General features: G+C 43.5%; 1 protein-coding gene and 1 pseudogene across 1 annotated transcript in view; one reads left to right on the forward strand and one right to left on the reverse strand.

Annotated features, from left to right (window-relative positions):
- LOC115114113 (KN motif and ankyrin repeat domain-containing protein 1-like) overlaps positions 1-7844 on the reverse strand; it is a 28353-nt gene extending 20509 nt beyond the window's left edge. Inside the window, exon 1 of the mRNA XM_029642105.2 lies at positions 7644-7844. The gene's annotated coding sequence lies outside the window, so the exon portion shown is untranslated. The remainder of the gene's footprint in view (positions 1-7643) is intronic.
- Positions 7845-19477: 11633 nt separating this feature from the next.
- Positions 19478-22839, forward strand: LOC115114114 (angiopoietin-related protein 3-like; annotated as a pseudogene).
- Positions 22840-22934: the final 95 nt, after the last annotated feature.

Genomic DNA, 22934 nt, shown 5'->3' on the forward strand with positions numbered 1-22934 from the left:
AGCCAAAGAGAGGAGTCACAAAAAGCACAAATAGAGATAAAATTAATCACTAATCTTTGATGATCTTCATCAGATGACACTCTTAGGACTTCATGTTACACAATACATGTATGTTTTGTTCGATAAAGTGCATATTTATATCCAAAAATCTCATTTTACATTGGTGTGTTATGTTCAGTAGTTCAAAAACATGCTGTGATTTTGCAGAGAGCCACATCAATTCGCAGAAATACTCATTATAAATGCTGATTCAAATGTAAGTGTTATGAATGGAACTTTAGATACACTTCTCCTTAATGCAACCGCTGTGTCAGATTTCAATTTTTTTTTTACAGAAAAAGCATACTATGCAATAATCTGAGTACGGAGCTCAGAGCCCAAACCAGCCAAAATAAATATCCGCCATGTTGCGCAGTCAACATTAGTCAGAAATAGTATTATAAATATTCACTTACCTTTGTTGATCTTTATCAGAATGCACTCCCAGGAATCGCAGTTCCACAATAAATGTATGTTTTGCTCGATAAAGTTCATCATTTATGTCCAAATAGCTTCTTTTGTTAGGGCGTTTGGTAAACAACTCCAAACGCGCGTTCAGGTCCAGCCGAACGTCAGACGAAAAGTTCAAGAAGTTATATTACAGGTCGTAGAAACTTGTCAAACTAAGTATAGAATCAATCTTTAGGATGTTTTTATCATAAATGTTCTATAATGTTCCAACTGAGGAATTCCATTGTCTGTAGAAAAGCAATGGAACGAGAGCTACCTCTCATGTGAATGCACGTGACTGAGATCGAGGCTGCTGCCAGACCTCTGACTCAATCAGCTCTCATTCGGCCCCCCTTCACAGTAGAAGCCTGAAACAACGTTCTAAAGACGGTTGTCATCTAGTGGAAGCCTTAGAAAGTGCAAAATGACCCATATCCCACTGTGTATTTGATAGGGGCTGAGTTCAAAAACTACAAACCTCAGATTTCCCACTTCCTGTTTGGTTTTTTTCTCAGGATTTTGCCTGCCATATGAGTTCTGTTATACTCACAGACATCATTCAAACAGTTTTAGGAACTTCAGAGTGTTTTCTATCCAATGCTAATAATAATATGCATATATTTGCATCTGGGACTGAGTAGGAGGCAGTTTACTCTGGGCATGCTATTCATCCAAAAGTGAAAATGCTGCCCCCTATCCCAAACAAGTTTTAACAAACCTCCAGGCGAGCTTCAATGCCATACAACGCTCATTCTGTGGCCTCCAACTGCTCTTAAATGCTATTAAAACTAAATGCATGCTCTTTAACCGATCGCTGCCCGTACCCACCCGCCCGCCTAGCATCACTACTCTGGACGGTTCTGACTTAGAATATGTGGACAACTATAAATACCTAGGTGTCTGGCTAGACTTTCAGACTAAGCATCTCCAATCCAAAATTAAATCTAGAATTGGCTTCCTATTTCGCAACAAAGCCTCCTTCACTCATGCTGCCAAACATACCCTCATAAAACTGACGATCCTGCCAATCCTTGACTTCGGCGTTGTCATTTACAAAATAGACTCCAACACTACTCAGCAAATTGGACGCAGTCTATCACAGTGCCATCCGTTTTGTCACCAAAGCCCCATATACTACCCGCCATTGCAACCTGTATGCTCTCGTTGGCTGGTTCTCGCTACATATTTGTCATCAAACCCACTGGCTCCAGGTCATCTTGGGGCGGCAGGGTAGCCTAGTGGTTAGAGCGTTGGACTAGTAACCGGAAGGTTGCGAGTTCAAACCCCCGAGCTGACAAGGTACAAATCTGTCGTTCTGCCCCTGAACAGGCAGTTAACCCACTGTTCCCAGGCCGTCATTGAAAATAAGAATGTGTTCTTAACTGACTTGCCTGGTTAAATAAAGGTCAAAATAAAAAAAAATAAAAAAATCTATAAATCTTTGCTAGATAAAGTTCCTCCTTGTCAGCTCACTGGTCACCATAGCAACACCCACCCGTAGCAAGTGCTCTAGCAGGTATATTTCACTGGTCATCCCCAAAGTCAACACCTGCTTTGGCCGCCATTCTTTCCAGTTCTCTGCTGCTAATGACTGGATCGATATGCAAAAATCACTGAAGCTGGAGACTTATATCTCCCTCACTAACTTCAAGCATCGGCTGTCAGGGCAGCTTGCAGATCGCTGCAGCTGTACACAGCCCATCTGTAAATAGCCCATCCAACCTACCTCATCCCCATATTTATTTTTTGTTTTTTTCCTGGTCTTTTGCACACCAGTATTTCTACTTGCACATCATCTGCACATCTATCACTCCAGTGTTAATAGCTCATTTGTAATTACTTCGCCACTGTGGCCTATTTATTGACTTACCTCCTTACTTCATTTGCACATACTATATAGATTTTCTATTGTGTTATTAACTGTACGTTTGTTTATCCCATGTGTAACTCTGTATTGTTGATTTTGTCCCACTGCTTTGCTTTATCTTGGCCAGGACACAGTTGTAAATGAGAACTTGTTTTCAACTGGATTACTGGTTAAATAAAGGTGAAATAAATAAAAAATACCGAACACCATTGCCAGTGTACCAAAGCCAGACAAAGGACTATGGCTGTGTTTACACAGTGAAAAAACAAACAGATCAGTTCTGAAAAAGATCTGATGTGATTAAGACCACTTAGTGGGAAAAATATCAGAATTGGGCTGCCTGTGTAAACGCAGCTAGTATGGCTCAGCATAATACCATGTAGAACACCTCTAGGTTTTCGCTTCAACCCCAGTTGTAACTAACCTGGTTCAGTTTATCAACCAGCTAATTATTAGAATCAGGTGTGCTAGATTAGGATTGGAGTGAAAACCTCCAAGAACAGGTTTGGAGAGCCCTGGTGTAGAATCACCATAAAATAAATATGGATCTTTTCTGTTAATCTTCAAAATGTGTCTGCCTTTATGGACTCACAAAAGATATTCATATAAGCTGTAAAGGACTCATCAAACAGATGCATTCAGATATCCAAAGAATGTTTATTTGTCAAAATCAAAAATACAGTTGAGTGTACGCTTTTTAACGCTAACTCAAGAGAACTGGGTATTCCACAAGAATGTTATATGGTAAAAGTAACATACCAAATAAATTGTATGAACAGTGAGGTTCAGTGTGTCCGAGTGTGTCTCAGGTGTAGAGACACACAAGTACAGAGAAATGTAGCTACAGATTGTTACACAATATATTGTGATTTACTCAAAGATGTTTTGTCAACATCTTGTCTATTTCAAGTCTTCTCTCATTGATCTAGACAAGTGGGTGTCTTGATGACACAGACCTGTCTCGGTAAATGAGAGAAGACTTGAAATAGACAAGATGGCAGCGTGGCACATTGTCTAAATACAACAGTAAACAGTAAATTGCTGTATTATTGTTTCTCCTCACTGTTTGCTAGTAAACTGTTTGGATTTTTAAAAAACGTTACCTTTATTTAACTTTATTTGACCTTTTATTTAAGTCGGTTATGAATAAATTCTTATTTACAATGTCGGCCTACCCCGGCAAACCTGACAATGCTGGGCCACTTGTGCGCCGCTCTATAGGAATCCCAATCACGGCCGGATGTGATACAACGTGGTAACGTTTGCTGGTAAACCTAGGTTTAGTTGGCTGGTTGTAATGTTGTAGCTTGCGGTTTAGTAGCCATATCTACAACTAAAAAGAGAAGACGTTTTACAATGAAGATACAAAATATCTCCAATTGTAAATCTCTTCTATTTTTTAGTCATAGATATGGCTACCAGTAGTTGTTTAGCTAGCTACATAGCTAAGTTAGCAAACAGAAAAGTAATTTTATTTTCTCTCCACTGTAACACAGTAGTATGTCAGCCAGCAATACAGTATAGGTTTCAGTAGATAAACTACATTTTGCTAGCTTGCTAGGTGACTTGAAGGAAAAATAACTTAGCTAGGCACCGTATTTGTCATCTGCTCTCTTGGTGCTGGCATCAGCTATAGCTAAACGTTAGCTATCCAACTCTTTGTTTTGAATACTCTTCTCTATATTCCGTTTTAAACATGTATGGTTGAATGTCACCATGTAGCTAATAGTACATCAAAAAGTGCTCCATGTTGATAAGAGGGATCACTTGAAGCCATTGCGATCTGGACAGTTATTTTGGTTTTGCCCAAAGGATTGTGTTGTTAGTGTTGCCCTCCTTTAAAAAAATGCCTTGTGGGGGAGGGTCAAGGGCCAGAATACGAATCAGTGAGTTGAAACACATCTCGCTGTCCTAGAAATGCCTCAGACATGATGAAAACAAGCCCAGATTCCCCCAGGGTGAAATTCCCCTTTAACCCAACACCTAGCAACCTCGATAAGAGGTTCAAGCCTCTTGGCTTAACGGTATGCCACCCCCTGAATTGTCCACACTATGGTGCATAGCTACATACAACACTTTAACTGTGGTGTATTGCTACAGACATAACCATAACTTCTACTGTCGTGTACATGTAACTGGCAGGATATGAACCCAGGACTGCCGCGGGAGAAACCAACGTCTTGACCATTTAGACCAAAATGAAATTCTCTCTAGGGCAAAGGGCTTGACACTGATTTTTAAGTCGCAGGTGGGCTACCTTATCACGTGACCATGAGCAACCATGACCAACTCATGTCCGTTACATATAGCTAGACATTCCAGCGTTGAGTCACATCAACACTACAGCAGCTGTTGCTATGATCATCTCAATCTCTCAACGGCATCATGATAAGACAGGCAGGCATTGATACGAGTTGTGTTATTTGTCTTGAGATTGTCCTCCATAGTGCAAACACAGTACCTGATTGGTTTACATTCATGTTAATAGGGTATCAGTAGGTACGTTTATGGTAATTTTGAGACAGACAGAGAGACAGTTTTAGAGAGAGACAGCTACACACTCACTCACACACTTATTCCCCACCGTCTCACCACAGAGGATAGAATATAGCACAATCGGTTACAGTACCTACCCTAAAACCTCTCCACATTTCCATGGCACAAATTTTAATTGTCACTGCTTAGAGCGACTGGCCTACCTCACAGGAAAGCCATTTGGGAGAAACAAAAGGAAAAATATTCACTTTCCCCACATAATCCAACTGTAACCTACAGTAAGCTACCTCAAATATGAACTTCAGTACTTTTAGCCTGATCCCAGATCTGTCCATTACCTCAAGTTTTTGGACCATAGCAGCACAAGCAGATCTAAGACCAGGTTAGAGTACTTGGAGCTTTCACTATGTTCATATTTTCGGGACTTTTCTAGATCAAGGTCTTAGAAGAAGGAAGTCTCAATATTTTTGTGGCCAATTTCAGGGCTTTGTTTCTTCCTGTTCCCACCACTGCCCTGTCCTGGGGATAAATGCAGCCTTCTTCCTCACACAGCCTCCTCACATCATTATAAACTTTGCAATCCAGACATCTCCGTCCACAGCATTCTTGACTACAAAACGACAAATTAAATTTGAACACGTGACACTTAAAACGGTAGCCTCACCAAGAAGACATGTTTTAAAGCATTGAGGCCTCAAGAAGACATGTTCTAAAACATTGAGGCCTCTGCTGCAGAATATCACATTTCAGATATTAATTTGGGCTGAGGGACAAACAACTGACATGTAATGGGCACATACACACATTGTTTGGATTGCTGTTCCTGGAACACCTCGAAGTTAGCCTGGTCCCAGATCTATTTGTGCTGTCTTGCCAACACCTATTGATGTGACAATGACCATAATTGGCCAGCACAAACACATCTGGGACCAGGCTACCTTGACGTTGCTACATCAGTTGCTACACTTAAACAAAGAGTTCATAGTTTTCAGCCTTGGGAATTGGGCTCTGATATAAGGTTTGTGAAGAATGTTGTAGAACGTGAACATGAAGACTACCAATTTTTTCAGCTGTTCCTGGACGGATTATTCTGCAAAGATCAGATGATTCTCTCTCTCGTTAACTGTGGTGGTGACGTGTATGCAGTTTATTTGTGATGCACTTTTTCCCAAACCCAAAGTGCTACTTACAAAGTGCTGTGGACTCGAGAATGGCTCTGGCCGACAGTAGTACACTATATAGGGAATACAGTGCCATTTGGGACACACACTACAACTGAAGGGGGCAATGACTTGGATGAATTGGATATCCTATGGCATCCTGTGGGCCCTTCTCATGTTCTCAATAACCATTCACATGTACAGTGCCTTGCAAAAGTATTCGGCCCCCTTGAACTTTGCGACCTTTTGCCACATTTCAGGCTTCAAACATAAAGATATAAAACTGTATTTTTTTGTGAAGAATCAACAACAAGTGGGACACAATCATGAAGTGGAACGACATGTATTGGATATTTCAAACTTTTTTAACAATCAAAAACTGAAGAATTGGGCGTGCAAAATTATTCAGCCCCCTTAAGTTAATACTTTGTAGCGCCACCTTTTGCTGCGATTACAGCTGTAAGTCGCTTGGGGTATGTCTCTATCAGTTTTGCACATCGAGAGACTGACATTTTTTCCCATTCATCCTTGCAAAACAGCTCGAGCTCAGTGAGGTTGGATGGAGAGCATTTGTGAACAGCAGTTTTCAGTTCTTTCCACAGATTCTCGATTGGATTCAGGTCTGGACTTTGACTTGGCCATTCTAACACCTGGAAATGTGGCAAAAGGTCGCAAAGTTCAAGGGGGCCGAATACTTTCGCAAGGCACTGTATGTGTACAGCATGTGTCTGTCTTTAACTCCCTCTCTCTCTGTTCTGTTCTTTAAAAAAGGGATATTTTCTTCCTCCAGTATGGACATGCTGACTGTGTGGTTTTTCCAGCACACAACCTCATTCCTTGTCTTCTATTTGGACTTGGTTTAGAAACTAAAGCCAACTTCTATGACTCCCTCTACAACTCCCTCCACCTAACCCCTTTCTCTCCTCCCAACTCTCTCTCTTTCTGTGTCTTTGTGTCTCACACACACATGCACGCACACACACTTTCTCTCTATCGCTCCATCCAGTTTGTTCTGTCCTGGTGTCTCTCCAACAGCAACAGGGTCTCAATCTCCGCTCCGTGTGCAGGACATAAGTCCATAGGATAAAAGCTGCCAGTGGGGCTTTCACGCAGGGAGGAAAAACAGCATTGTATTTTAAATGCTTGGGCCAAAACAGTGAGTGAGTGAGTGAGTGAATGAGTTTATATGTGTGTGTGTGAGGGGTTGAGAGGTAATGCATGTGTGATAGAAAATCGATTTTTAGAGGTCACACTCTTAGGGGGAAAAAAGGTGCTATCTCGAACCTTAAAGGGTTATTTGGCTGTCCCAATAGAAGAACCCTTTGAAGAACCTTTTTTGGTTCCAGATAGAACCAAAAAAGGGTTCTACCTGGAACCAAAAAGGGTTTTCTTATGGGGACAGCTGAATACCCCTTTTTTCTAAGAGTGCAGATGTCTATCAGATGGTCATTAAGTGCACCAAATCCAACCTGTATGCCTGATTTGTTCAGACTACTAAATAACACCTTCCTATCTATTCAGTTCTAAGATTAAAACAACCCATTCTTATTTGAATGACCAACTTCTATCCACGATCAATAACAGTACATTCAACTAGCAGAGAAATAGAAGAAAAAGCAACTTTCTCTTACCTTTAACAATTCTGGTGTTCTCCACTGTAACCTGATGTGAGGGTGTCAGAGTATCCACTCCAGTCTGAGTTCCAGTACTTCTCTCTCATCTCAGCCCTGCCTGTCTGTCTCTCTCCTAGAAGGAGGTACCATCAGGGAGAGTGGGATGCCGTGGCTGCATGGCAAATACCTCTTTAGAATCCTCTCATAGCACAAGCTTTGTTGTTGTGTGTAAAGAGCAGAGTGGGGAGGGGTTTCAGAGCATGACTTTCTCCCTCTGTCCAATGAGACTGCGGGTGGGGGCCCACACAGAGCGGCCACACCCATGTCATAGGATATCGACCAATAGGAGCATGCAGGTGGGCCCCTTACTTAAAGCAGCTCACCCCAGACCCTGGCAGCTGGTAGTGGGTTTTCAAAATAAACTCCCCTAGGTAGTCAGTGAGGGTACTGTGTGCAGTGTTCCCTCAAAACACACAGACACACAGTTCTTTTTTCACTCAAGTAATGCATTTTTATACATGAAAATACTCACACAACACACACACAGTTATTTTTTAACTCCGCAAATGGCACTTCATATGCATGGACACACATACACACAGGCAACTGGTGCAAACTTATCCTCTGTTATGTTGACTGTGACCGCCCTTTATAATCAAGAAAACAACAAGGAGGCAGAGATGTGGGGGGCAATTCACAGGGGTTAATGCACAGGACATACCTCTTATTCCTCATGAGTTCCCTTTCCCCCCTTGACCACCATCCTGTCTACCCCCTCTTCACAATGCTACAATCGTCCCCTTGTCGTAAGGCCATTATTGTCAAAAACCAGCCCTGCGACCCCTCCTTCCACCAAGGAGCCCTATGACCCATCCTTCCACCAAGCTACTGTTTGCTAGAGCAATTAAGAGGTGTGTGTGTGTGTGTTGTTTGTGAAGTGGGGCAATCTTCTTAGGCCAAGATAAATATAATCCAAGCAGCAATAGAGGAAGAATGTACCCCTAAAAAAAACGGAAATATTTCAACAAGTTTGCAGCCTGTGCACAAACTAACGACACATCTTATTGACTTACTCAAAATAACATTCAGAATTCCATTAAGCAGAAAGAGATGCCCACAGAGCCATAACCACAGCATTTCACATTCACAGTGTTCATAACACGGATGGAAAAGGAATTAGCGAAGAAAGGCTCATTTTCCATTACACACACAGACCACTGACTCCGAAAGGGATTGTGGTTTTACTGAGGGCAAAAAAAAACATTTTATTGGACAAAAGCACTGCTGACTGACCACATACTGCAGTGTACACAACAGAAAACTCAGAGCTGCTTTAGTTGGTTATGGCAGCTACAGTATAAAGAGAAGAAATCCTCCTAAAGTATTTAAAAATGGATTGCATTGGAAGGTACTTGCACATGAAGTGTGAAAATGCTATACAAAACATTAAGAACACCTGCTCTTTCCATGGCATAGATTGACCAGGTGAATTAAGATGAACGCTATGATCCCTTATTGCTGTCCCTTGTTAAATACACTTAAATCAGTGTAGATTAAGGGGAGGAGACAGGTTAAATAAGTATTTTCAAGCCTTGAGATAATTGAGATATGGATTGTGTGTGTCCCATTCAACAAGACTAAGCATGTAAGTGCCTTTGTATGGTAGTACGTGCCAGGCTCACCTGTTTATGTCAAGAACTACAACAACACTGATGGGCTTTTCACGTTCAACAGTTTTCCTTGTGTAATCAAGAATCATCTTACCACCCAAAGGACATCCAGCCAACTTGACACAACTGTGGGAAGCATTGGAGTCAACATGGGCCAGCATCTCTGTGGAACGTTTTCGACACCTTGTATGTAAGAGTCCATACTCTGATGAAAGGGGGTGCAACTCAATATTAGGAAGGTGTTCCTGATGTTTGGTATACTCTGTGTAAGTATCATTGGATTTGTGCCAGAAATGCTAAAACGTTACCATTTGAAACAGTGGCCAGGTAAACAAAACCAAAGCATGGACTGCTGTCATACCTAGTCCATAGGCTGCTTACAAGGTAAGGAGACCAATATGTAATTTTGTCATTTGGGTGAACTATCCCTTTTATGTGCTAATGTAGGCTAGTTGAAGATCATTATCTTTTGATTTGTACCAAGACAGCAAATTATGTAGAGGTTTTTGTTTTTACCTGTACAAATCCTTGTTCTGTCTACTGTACATGTATTTTCAATGTAAACTTTCCCCTTTTGCCTATCTTGTTCATTTGCCGAGAATGCCCTCTAGTGGTGAAAGGTGATCATCACGTAAAGTTGTAACTAAGGTTAGTAGTTAAAAACATATATATCTATATAGACAATATCCCAAGGTTTGGTGTAGAACAGTGGTTCCCAAACGTTTTATAGTCCAGGACCCTTTCAAACATTCAACCTCCAGCTGCGTACCCCCTCTAGCACCAGGGTCAGCGCACTCTCAAATGTTTTTTTTGTTGTTGCCATCATTGTAAGCCTACATGCTGAAAAATGAGCTCCTGTATATATTGAGATTTAAATGTTTTTTAGAGTGAAGTACATCGAAAAAATCAAGAGAAAACTGCAAGACTCAATAGAAGACAAAACAAGGAACAAACCAAAAAGACAGGCTTTTGAAGAAGTAACTATTTTTCATAAAATTGTACAGTTATCTTAGCTAGCTGAATTGCTAGCTGAATTGTTTACTTGTTGCTAAGCAGTTGCTAGGGACTCTCCTGGAAGAAGCTAGCTAGCTTACAAAGAATAACAACAAAAAATATCTAGTTAACAGAAGAAAGGAAGACAAAATAAGGACAGAAGAAAAAGGAAAAGAAAAAGGACAACAAAGTGAAACCTCTAAAGAAACAAGAGACCATAATACAAGAAACAGCACTATAGAGAGATAGAACAACAACAACGCAGCCACTGCCAGCTAGCCTACTTCAGCAGTACTGTATCATTTGAATTATTTTAGTCAATAAGATTCCTGCTACGTAAGCTTAACTTTCTGAACATTCGAGACGTGTAGTCCATTTGTCATTCCAATCTCCTTTGCATTAGCGTAGCCTCTTCTGTAGCCTGTCAACTATGTGTCTGTCTATCCCTGTTCTCTCCTCTCTGCACAGACCATACAAACGCTCCACACCGCGTGGCCGCTTGCCACTCTAATCTGGTGGTCCCAGCGCGCACGACCCACGTGGAGTTCCAGGTCTCCGGTAGCCTCTGGAACTGCCGATCTGCGGCCAACAAGGCAGAGTTCATCTCAGCCTATGCCTCCCTCCAGTCCCTCGACTTCTTGGCACTGACGGAAACATGGATCACCACAGATAACACTGCTACTCCTACTGCTCTCTCTTCGTCCGCCCACGTGTTCTCGCACACCCCGAGAGCTTCTGGTCAGCGGGGTGGTGGCACCGGGATCCTCATCTCTCCCAAGTGGTCATTCTCTCTTTCTCCCCTTACCCATCTGTCTATCGCCTCCTTTGAATTCCATGCTGTCACAGTTACCAGCCCTTTCAAGCTTAACATCCTTATCATTTATCGCCCTCCAGGTTCCCTCTGAGAGTTCATCAATGAGCTTGATGCCTTGATAAGCTCCTTTCCTGAGGATGGCTCACCTCTCACAGTTCTGGGCGACTTTAACCTCCCCACGTCTACCTTTGACTCATTCCTCTCTGCCTCCTTCTTTCCACTCCTCTCCTCTTTTGACCTCACCCTCTCACCTTCCCCCTCTACTCACAAGGCAGGCAACACGCTCGACCTCATCTTTACTAGATGCTGTTCTTCCACTAACCTCACTGCAACTCCCCTCCAAGTCTCCGACCACTACCTTGTATCCTTTTCCCTCTTGCTCTCATCCAACACTTCCCACACTGCCCCTACTCGGATGGTATCGCGCCGTCCCAATCTTCGCTCTCTCTCCCCCGCTACTCTCTCCTCTTCCATCCTATCATCTCTTCCCTCTGCTCAAACCTTCTCCAACAATCTCCTGATTCTGCCTCCTCAACCCTCCTCTCCTCCCTTTCTGCATCCCTTGATTCTCTATGTCCCCTATCCTCCAGGCCGGCTCGGTCCTCCCCTCCTGCTCCGTGGCTCGACGACTCATTGCGAGCTCACAGAACAGGGCTCCGGGCAGCCGAGCGGAAATGGAGGAAAACTCGCCTCCCTGCGGACCTGGCATCCTTTCACTCCCTCCTCTCTACATTTTCCTCTTCTGTCTCTGCTGCTAAAGCCACTTTCTACCACTCTAAAGTCCAAGCATCTGCCTCTAACCCTAGGAAGCTCTTTGCCACCTTCTCCTCCCTCCTGAATCCTCCTCCCCCTCCCCCTCCTCCCTCTCTGCAGATGACTTCGTCAACCATTTTGAAAAGAAGGTCGACGACATCCGATCCTCGTTTGCTAAGTCAAACGACACCGCTGGTTCTGCTCACACTGCCCTACCCTGTGCTCTGACCTCTTTCTCCCCTCTCTCTCCAGATGAAATCTCGCGTCTTGTGACGGCCGGCCGCCCAACAACCTGCCCGCTTGACCCTATTCCCTCCTCTCTTCTCCAGACCATTTCCGGAGACCTTCTCCCTTACCTCACCTCGCTCATCAACTCATCCCTGACCGCTGGCTACGTCCCTTCTGTCTTCAAGAGAGCGAGAGTTGCACCCCTTCTGAAAAAACCTACACTCGATCCCTCCGATGTCAACAACTACAGACCAGTATCCCTTCTTTCTTTTCTCTCCAAAACTCTTGAACGTGCCGTCCTTGGCCAGCTCTCCCGCTATCTCTCTCAGAATGACCTTCTTGATCCAAATCAGTCAGGTTTCAAGACTAGTCATTCAACTGAGACTGCTCTTCTCTGTATCACGGAGGCCCTCCGCACTGCTAAAGCTAACTCTCTCTCCTCTGCTCTCATCCTTCTAGACCTATCGGCTGCCTTCGATACTGTGAACCATCAGATCCTCCTCTCCACCCTCTCCGAGTTGGGCATCTCCGGCGCGGCCCACGCTTGGATTGCGTCCTACCTGACAGTTCGCTCCTACCAGGTGGCGTGGCGAGAATCTGTCTCCTCACAACGCGCTCTCACCACTGGCGTCCCCCAGGGCTCTGTTCTAGGCCCTCTCCTATTCTCGCTATACACCAAGTCACTTGGCTCTGTCATAACCTCACATGGTCTCTCCTATCATTGCTATGCAGACGACACACAATTAATCTTCTCCTTTCCCCCTTCTGATGACCAGGTGGGCGATCTCTGCATGTCTGGCAGACATATCAGTGTGGATGACGGATCACCACCTCAAGCTGAACCTCGGCAAGACGGAGCTGCTCTTCCTCCCGGGAAGGACTGCCCGTTCCATGATCTCGCCATCACGGTTGACAACTCCATTGTGTCCTCCTCCCAGAGCGCTAAGAACCTTGGCGTGATCCTGGACAACACCCTGTCGTTCTCAACTAACATCAAGGCGGTGGCCCGTTCTTGTAGGTTCATGCTCTACAACATCCGCAGAGTACGACCCTGCCTCACACAGGAAGCAGCGCAGGTCCTAATCCAGGCACTTGTCATCTCCCGTCTGGATTACTGCAACTCGCTGTTGGCTGGGCTCCCTGCCTGTGCCATTAAACCCCTACAACTCATCCAGAACGCCGCAGCCCGTCTGGTGTTCAACCTTCCCAAGTTCTCTCACGTCACCCCGCTCCTCCGCTCTCTCCACTGGCTTCCAGTTGAAGCTCGCATCCGCTACAAGACCATGGTGCTTGCCTACGGAGCTGTGAGGGGAACGGCACCTCAGTACCTCCAGGCTCTGATCAGGCCCTACACCCAAACAAGGGCACTACGTTCATCCACCTCTGGCCTGCTCGCCTCCCTACCACTGAGGAAGTACAGTTCCGCGCAGCCCAGTCAAAACTGTTCGCTGCTCTGGCCCCCAATGGTGGAACAAACTCCCTCACGACGCCAGGACAGCGGAGTCAATCACCACCTTCCGGAGACACCTGAAACCCCACCTCTTTCAGGAATACCTAGGATAGGATAAAGTAATCCTTCTCACCCCCCCCCCTTAAAAGATTTAGATGCACTATTGTAATGTGGCTGTTCCACTGGATGTCTTAAGGTGAACGCACCAATTTGTAAGTCGCTCTGGATAAGAGCGTCTGCTAAATGACTTAAATGTAAATGTAAATGTACATGAATTAAACATAAGAATGAGCGTTTTTGTCACAACCCGGCTCGTGGGAAGTGACAAAGAGCTCTTATAGGGCCAGGGCACAAATAATAACATAATAATCATAAATCATGTTGCTCTTTATTTAGCCATCTTACATATTAAACCTTAGTTGGTCATCACAAATTGTGAATAACTCACCAGAGGTTAATGAGAAGGGTGTGCTTGAAAGGATGCACATAAACTCTGCAATGTTGGGTTGTATTGGAGAGAGTCTTGTGAAGTGGGGCAAATCATTTCCCACACAGTCTGTGCCTGTATTTAGTTTTCATGCTAGTGAGGTCTGAGAATCCACTCTCACATAGGTGCGTGGTTGCAAAGGGCGTCTTTCAAGCTGTCAGGCATTTCCATGGCAGCAAGTGTCACGACTTCCGCCGAAGACTTTCTCCTTGTTCGGGCGGCGTTTGCCGTACGCGGTCGACGTCACCGGTCTTCTAGCCATCGCCGATCCACCTTTCATTTTCCATTTGTTTTGTCTTTGTTTTCTACACAGCTGGTTTCATTCGCCAATTACATGTTCATGTATTTAACCTTCTGTTTCCCCCGTGTTTTTGTGCATGATTGTTTCTATGTTCATTCGGTACGTTTTGGCTGTTTTTTCGACGGGTGCTGTTTAGACCCGTGCGTAATTGATTACCGTTTATTGTTGGTCAAGTGTATGTTAACCTTGTGCCTTTATTTTGAGTAAAATACGTTGCTCACTCATTCTGCTCTCCTGCGCCTGACTTCATATACCAGCTACACCCACCTTCTGACAGCAAGATCCTCTCGGGGGATGCTGCAGTGTACCCAAGTGGTGTCAGGAGCAACTGCTTGCACGCGCGTTACCACTCCACTATGTCTCCCTGTCATGGCCTTTGTGCCATCAGTACAGATACCAACAGATCTTGATGTCTTCCTTATTTGGCGCTCTGCAATTTCACTGGATGTTGTCAAATCTATCCCACTTAACCAGATTGGCGTGTGAAGGGATCACTAAGAGGTTAATTGACTCCCCCATAAATGTAACGGACATATACCAGGAGCCATGCCAGGCCCGCCACATCTGTTGACTCATCCAGCTGTAACGCATAGAATTCACTAGCTTGTATGCAAAGCAGTAATTGTTGCAAAACATCTCCTGCCATGTCACTGATGCCTCTTGAAACAGTGTTGTTTGATGAAGTCATTGTCTGTATAGTTTTTTGGGCCTTTTCCCCCAGTACTGTCCCAGCCATATCCGCGGCAGCAGGAAGAATTAAGTCCTCCACAATAGTATGGGGTTTGCCTGTCCTAGCCACTCAGTATCTCACCACATAAGACGCTTCTAGCCCCTTCTAATTAATGGTATCTGTTGCTTTTATACATGTCTTACTACTCGAAAGTCGTCTTAATTCTCACTCAAAAAACTCCTGTCGCTTATTTTTCAAATTGGCATGTTTCGTTTCTAAATGTCTGCGCAAGAGTGAAGGTTTCATCGAGTTGTAAGATAGTACTTTTGCACATTTAACACACTATGGCTGAGGAAAGGCACAACTCACAATATAAGTGAACCCCAAATCAATGTAGTTCTCATCATATTTGCACCTCTTCGATGGTCCAACACCCCTGTCTGTTGTTCTGTGCTTTCCCGGGAAAGGGGGCAGTAGCTCTTCGGCTGCATCAGATTCACAACTGTCAGTGTCCATGCTAGCTGGGCTAACAACAAATGTAGAATTACTGATGCTAGCATTGGATGTGCTCGTGGAAGCAGAACAACTTGTGTCGTCGACAGGTGCAGGTGTAGTACTGCTGGTAGTAGCAGTACTACCAGTAGAGCAGGTATGTGTCTCTATGGACACGGGCCTTACTTTTCTTTAACCATTTATCAATTTTCGAGCAATCAGAATGAGCAGCAGCTACGTTTGGCTACATACGGACCGTTAGTGGAATTCCCGTGAGAGAGTAACGGTTAATGTGATTGGATGTAAATTATTTGACTAGGCTACCTGTATTTGACATTGTGTTGTTATTTCGCTGAACACTACTGTAGATGGTTTGATTTTATTTTTGGCAGTGAAACAAGGTTACTCAGGCGAGAAAAACACCTCACCCAAATGCATAGCCCCGTTGGAAAATCTAAATGGACTGTTATTCAGTTTGGGAATAGCCGGTGTAGAAGATGTTCAATCGGGGAGATTGTTGCTTTTACAAGGTTTACATGTGATACTGGTAACACTTTACCTAACGCCTGCAGATACAGTGCCTTGCGAAACTATTCGGCCCCCTTGAACTTTGCGACCTTTTGCCACATTTCAGGCTTCAAACATAAAGATATAAAACTGTATTTTTTTGTGAAGAATCAACAACAAGTGGGACACAATCATGAAGTGGAACGACATTTATTGGATATTTGGATATCGGAGGCTGAGGGCTAGGGCTAGGGCTAGGGCTAGGGCCATCCCCCCCCCCCCCCCACAGAAATGTACGGGAACTTGCAGGTGCCTTGGTGGAAGAGTGGGGTAACATCTCACAGCAAGAACTGTCAAATCTGGTGCAGTCCATGAGGAGGAGATGCACTGCAGTACTTAATGCAGCTGGTGGCCACACCAGATACTGACTGTTACTTTTGATTTTGACCCCCTCCCCCCCTTATGTTCAGGGATACCTCATTACATTTCTGTTAGTCACATGTCTGTGGAACTTGTTAAGTTTATATGTCTGTTGTTGAATCTTGATATGTTCATACAAGTATTTACACATGTTAAGTTTGCTGAAAATAAACGCAGTTGACAGTGAGCGGATGTTTATTTTTTGCTGAGTTTATATGTCAAGGATCAAATACATGTAATATTCACCTGTCTCCCCCGTACACTCATATAGCGTGCCAATTTCCTGGCCACATACAGTTAAAGGAAAACAACTAGTTATCAACTGTCAAACTTACTGAATCTTTAGGCCCAGTGCAGTCAAAATTCTGATGAAACTAACACTGTAACCATGTGAATAACACTGTAAATGTGATCAGTGTTATTTCCTAATAGTTGCTGGTTATATAATACAGTCTACGCAGGACTTTCTAATCAGCAGGTTTGCATGGACGAGAGATTCGGCTTTCAATGGTGACATCATCATACGGTAAATTGATTAATAGACCAATAACAAAGGGAGTTCAAAACCTCTCTGCCAATAACAGCTAGTTTTCAGTTTCCCCCTCCGCCTTTAGACCACTCCCAAACAGTCATAGCAAAACTCTTGCTTGAGAAATAGTTGATCTAAAAAGCTATTTTTTCCAATTTGGATGGAAATCTATTAAACATCAAATACATATTAGAGTTTAAAGATCAATTGGTCAAATCAGGTTTTCCTCAACGAGTCAATTTTGAAGCCTAATTTACTGTTTACAGAACGCAAGACCACAATTAGCTATGCAAAATGGCTACACTGTATAGTTGCGACGCTTTACAAATGTTGGCAAAATTCCACCCTGATTGGGGTGAGTAGCTGCTCCTGCATCACCACCCTTAGCGGAGCTGTCAACAACTGGAAGCATGTGGTTTTCAGGGATACAGCTAATTCAATCTAGCTTCCTTTGCCGCTAAAACACGAATGTGGGAACTCCACTCAGCCTTTTCTACTTTAGGTTTCTGCATCACTATGAGCATTTTTGAGTATCCTTTGGTTGGTCAGATGCTGCTTGAGTAAGACCTGTTTGGTCGAAATGCATTGCAGTGATATAATATGGTCATCAGGTCCTACTTGTATACTGTATATTTTTGTAAATAGTTCACAGCATCATACTCGTTGCCTTTTTGTATTTTTTGTATTCCTTTGGTTCAACAGTCAAAAGACGACAACAACCAAAAATTGTGCTCAATGTTCTTGGGGTTCTTACTATTAAAAAGCATGATCTGATACACACCCAAAAATGTTTGTGGAGATGCTGACTAAGGAAGAATAAACTGTATAAAAATAAAGAAAATCACACACTACCCAGCTAGCACATTTGGATCTTTGGAAGTTGTGGGAACGTTTGTTTTTGGTTTCACATTGGTTGTGGGAACAGAAGCCATATGTTTAATTACCGGAATGTTAAATGTTTTTTAATTGTTCTGAGAACAGAAGTGAAAATTACACCTGTTCTTGGAACATTTATTTTTTAGGTTGCAGGGAGGTTCTGAGAACGTTTTTATCTGGTTCCTTAAAAGTTTTCCTGAGTGGTTTTATTAACGCTCTGAGAATGTAAATTATAGGTTATTTTGAGGGTTTTGAATAACTTCCATTAACCTTACACTGAGATGTTTCAAGCACAGATAGGACACATGGAAAGAATTTGCTTAGGCAGTAATCATGCAAACACATATCTTTTTTATTGTGGCATGGCATCAGTGAGATTAGAAGCTATGATATTATGTTCTCTATCCATGGAATTAGTCAAGCTCTAAGAAATATATGGTTCTCAGAATGTTGTGTGCTAGCTGGGATATCACCACTACTATACATGTAGCAGTATCAGCTGTATCAGTAGGAATGATTACCCGATTTTGTAGGATAGATGCACAAGTAGAAAGGAATGTCCGCAACTCTGATATGCTCCCATGGGGATTTAATCAGACGCACCAAAAATATGTCACGGTGATCTCAGAGTGAAATGTTGACCGTACATTCTCAATCATTGCAGAGGGCTGCCATTAAAATATTTACATTGCTTACATTTCCAACCTTAGTTATACATCATTGACCTTTTCTCGGGTAAAAAAATTGCTTAAACAAAATATTGCAAAACTATAGGACAATGTAGGATCTTAATTACACCTGTATTGTCGTAGCAAAATTATCCGGCAGCAACAGGATTTTAACATTTTGTCAATAATGTTTCTTGATCTGTGGTTAGGCTATTAGCTGGTCAAAATAAGGATACATGAAAAGTGCAGCAATGTTAATATAACTGTTTTAGTGTGGGTTGTCATTGAATTTATGTACATCTTGAAGCTCATCTGCATTTCCTGTGGCGCAGGACATTTCTCAGCAACAAAATAGTGATACAATTAAGATCCTACACCTGTAGGACATGTTACACAATCAAAATAATGTGTAAACTGGGTCATCAGAAGTTTACAACCCAGCCTCATTAGTAACTCTTTCACTGAGAGAGACAAACAGACCCTTCATTACCTGCCACTCTCCAAACTTGAATGATATGAATGTCTATACAAAGGAAGAAAATAAACTCAAATCAGATGTTCTTGATAATAGTGCACACTGTTCCAAGTGCAAATATATTTTGGGACTTTGGCCCCACCATTGAGAACCAACAACAATTTATTTGGGCATCCATGATGATTCACCGACTGGGACACTGAAGTGGACATTTTGGAATAGCCATTTGTTGGTGGCTGCTGGTACCAGGCTGGCACACCAATGTGTTTTGAACTGAACATTCCAATTGATTGCATCACACACAGCTGCCCACTCAGTTCTTTTGTTTGTAATTTCAGAATAGAAGACTGACATAACTGAAATAACTGACTCCAGTCATTTCAAACAAAGCCTATAATCAAAGGGTTAAGCTCTTTTGTAAACTGGACTCGTGGATGCTGCAGCCATATTTGCAGAAGCAAATTCAGTTGAGACTAAGGCAGTTAATAATCTACCTCATCCAAGGCAGCCTATATAGTTTCCCAGTACTGTGTCCTGTGGCGTCTTTTCAAGGGAAGAGGGGACTCAAGTGGCCGGCTGGCCAGCTCTACCAACAACACGAGACGGTCTAAAGACAGAAACAACCAACATCATGAAGCTAACGCTAACCTTTATGTTCGTACTTGTGGCTTCTTGGACAATGGTCCTCTGCACCAAGGAGGAGCCCATGTCCGAAGACCCTCCCCTCCTTCAGGTTCCCGCCGTCGAGGCCCGCTCCCGCTTCGCCGCTCTGGACGACGTGCGTCTCCTGGCCAATGGTCTCCTCCAGCTTGGCCACAGCCTCAGGGACTTCGTCCACAAGACCAAGGGCCAGATCAATGACATCTTCCAGAAACTCAACATATTCGACCACTCCTTCAACCAGCTCACTGTGCTGGCCAGCGAGATCAAGGAGGAAGAGGAGGAGTTGAAGAAGACTACGGTGGTACTCAAGGCCAACAACGAGGAGATCAAGAGCCTATCGCTGGAGATCAACTCCAAGGTGGAGAGCATACTGCAGGAGCGTAGCCAGCTTCAAAGCAAGGTGGGCGGGCTGGAGGAGAAATTGAGCGGCCTGTCTCAGGGCCTGGTGCCCGCCGAGCAGCTGGCTGAGATCAGCACACTGAAGGTGAGTCACCCCAAACCGACCTTAACCCATGGGGAAATGCTGTTTTGAATTGAGCATGGGGTTAAAGCTGATTAACATTCTCAAAAAACTCACAAAATATCCATGTAGAATATTGGTATGGTAAGAAACCAAGGTAAAGTTTACAGGGAATTTTTACATGATTTTCAGACACTTCAACAAACCTCAAGAAGGTAAATGAACTAAAGTCGCCTTTGGTTCTTTTACACACAGTAGCGATTAGCCTACTCCATTTTTCTTGAAGTGTTACAGCACAATACTACCAGATAGACATATTGTACCCAATGATAAATATGTCTGGAGAAATTACCCTGTCCCATCATGTATCCCTCAGGATGTGATCCACACCCAGGAGAGAAGCATTGCTGAGCTGCTGAAGGCTGTGAGAGAGCAGAGCGACCAGCTTGTTCAGCAGAGGAGCAAGATCAAGACTCTGGAGGAGAAGGTAGTTGCTGCCATAGTGCAACAAATGATGTAGCTTGAGCCTTACAGTCTTCCAATCATGACAGCACGCAATTGACTACATTTTTATAGCACAACATTATTCCTTCACATTTTTAGCTCACCTATAACCCTCCATGCAAGAGACCATTGAGAAACCATCTGACAACTTCCAGTCTGTCACGCCAGACCTCACTGGGTATCTGACCAACACCTCTGCAAATGGCAGCTTCGACATGACAGGTAAGGTGGCTTAAAAGAGTCATGATCATTTGTTGATTTGTATTCCCTTTAGCTCATTCTTTGGCAACAGTTACCGTTTAAGGGCCCTACAAAACACAATGTTTGATCCATCACCCCTTAGTGCTGCTGATTGACTGTGAGTGTGGTTGTGTGCTACAGATCTCCCATCAGACTGCTGTGAGCTATTTACCAGGGGCGAGAGAGCCAGTGGAATGTACACCATCAAGCCTAACCAATCCGAGCCCTTCATGGCCTACTGTGACATGGATCAAGGTAAGACAGACAACGAGTAGCGCCAATGCTGTGTACTAATGTATATTTATTGATGAAGTATTTCCTTTCTGTAGATGGAGGGGCTACTATAATCCAGAGAAGGAAGGATGGGTCCGTGAATTTCGATCAGAATTGGGAGATGTTTGAAAACGGATTTGGAGACTTTCAAGGTGAGTGATCGAGTTGTGAGGTGCAACGTGTATTTTCTCATGACCAGTGCACCAGGCCAGAGTACTCCGTGCTTTTATTAAAGCACTGATGCTGTCATCACCTCATGTGCCTGTGTGTGTGTGTGTGTGTGTGTGTGTGTGTGTGTGTGTGTGTGTGTGTGTGTGTGTGTGTGTGTGTGTGTGTGTGTGTGTGTGTGTGTGTGTGTGTGCAGCACTGAGCCTTGTTGATTTGTCTGTGTTACCAGGGGAGTTCTGGCTGGGTCTGAAGAAGGTCCACTCCCTGGCTAGTCAAGGTGACTCTTTCCTGAACATCCAACTGGAGGACTGGAAACAGGGAAAACGCTTCATCGAATACAACTTCTCTCTGGATGGACCAGAGGCTCACTATACTATCCACCTCTCACAGGCATCCGGAAATCTGCCTGATGCAATGAGCAACCATACCGGTATGAAGTTCTCCACTAAGGACCGGGACAATGACAACCTTGAAGACTCACACTGCGCTTACACCTACACAGGTACAGTAGTGGGGACTGGGGAGGACAACATTTTATGGATGCATGGTTTATCGTAAGGCTCAAGTACAAGGTTTGTTCTGAATTAAATTATTTATTGAAAGATTTTCATCTAATTTATGAAGAATATGGTTTGATGGAACATTAGTTTGAATGGAGTTTGCTGTTTTTCACACCAGCATCAAGTTGAACTAATCCTCTGGGCTTTCGCAGGTGGCTGGTGGTTCAACGCTTGTGGAGACACCAATCTGAACGGGAGATACATCCACGTGAGATCCAAGGGACGTGCAGAGTGTAGGAGGGGAATCCACTGGAAGCCCACCAGAGGGGCCTCCTACTACCTCCGATCCACCCAGATCTCCATTCGCTCCACCCCCACCACTACAGCCACCTCAACCTCCTCAGAAACAGGCAACTTCCGCTGAGAACAAACACAAGACGTATGGACAGAAATAAGACATTGACCAAGCTTTGGCAAAGACAGTCCCTGACAACAAGGCCTTAAGGAGATTTAGGAGGCCAGTTTAGTCAGGTCTCTTCTGCCGACTGCACAGTGGGACCACGTTGATTAAATAGACTCTAAGCCACTGTTTATCTTATAGCTAATCTAAAAAGAACTCGCTTCTCCTCTTCAGCATTAAAGGCTTTGGGACACAAGGAACCAAATGAATTGTCAAACATTTTTATACTCCGTTTAGCGTTCAAATTTTTTTTGGATTGATAACATCCTCCTATTGTTACCTGCATTTGTGGAATCCTATAGAGTTCTTGTTTAAGCATTGGAAACTATTAATTAATGGTGGGTGGTATTCATACCTGTGATCTGTGCACAAACCTCGTAAATATGCAAAACATACATAATTCTTTCATGTCAAATTTGTGTTAAATGTGCAGATCTTAAGTCTGAATATAACCAGGTATGAAGTGGTGAGGAATTGGATGGACAGCACACAGGCATTCACCTTAATGACAGCAGTTATCACCAGGATCTTAGTCACATTGACTCTCAGCACATCTGTACTGTAAATACTGTATTTTTGTTACAGTTCTGGAAAATAAATCATATTTATGACACTTCTGGGTGTGGTTCTGAATAATTACCCTCGAAAGACTACAACGGTATTTCGACTATGCCGAAAGACTAGCACAAATCATTTGATTTCTAATTA

Source organism: Oncorhynchus nerka, linkage group LG9b, assembly GCF_034236695.1.
Source record: "Oncorhynchus nerka isolate Pitt River linkage group LG9b, Oner_Uvic_2.0, whole genome shotgun sequence".
Taxonomy (NCBI): domain Eukaryota; kingdom Metazoa; phylum Chordata; class Actinopteri; order Salmoniformes; family Salmonidae; genus Oncorhynchus; species Oncorhynchus nerka.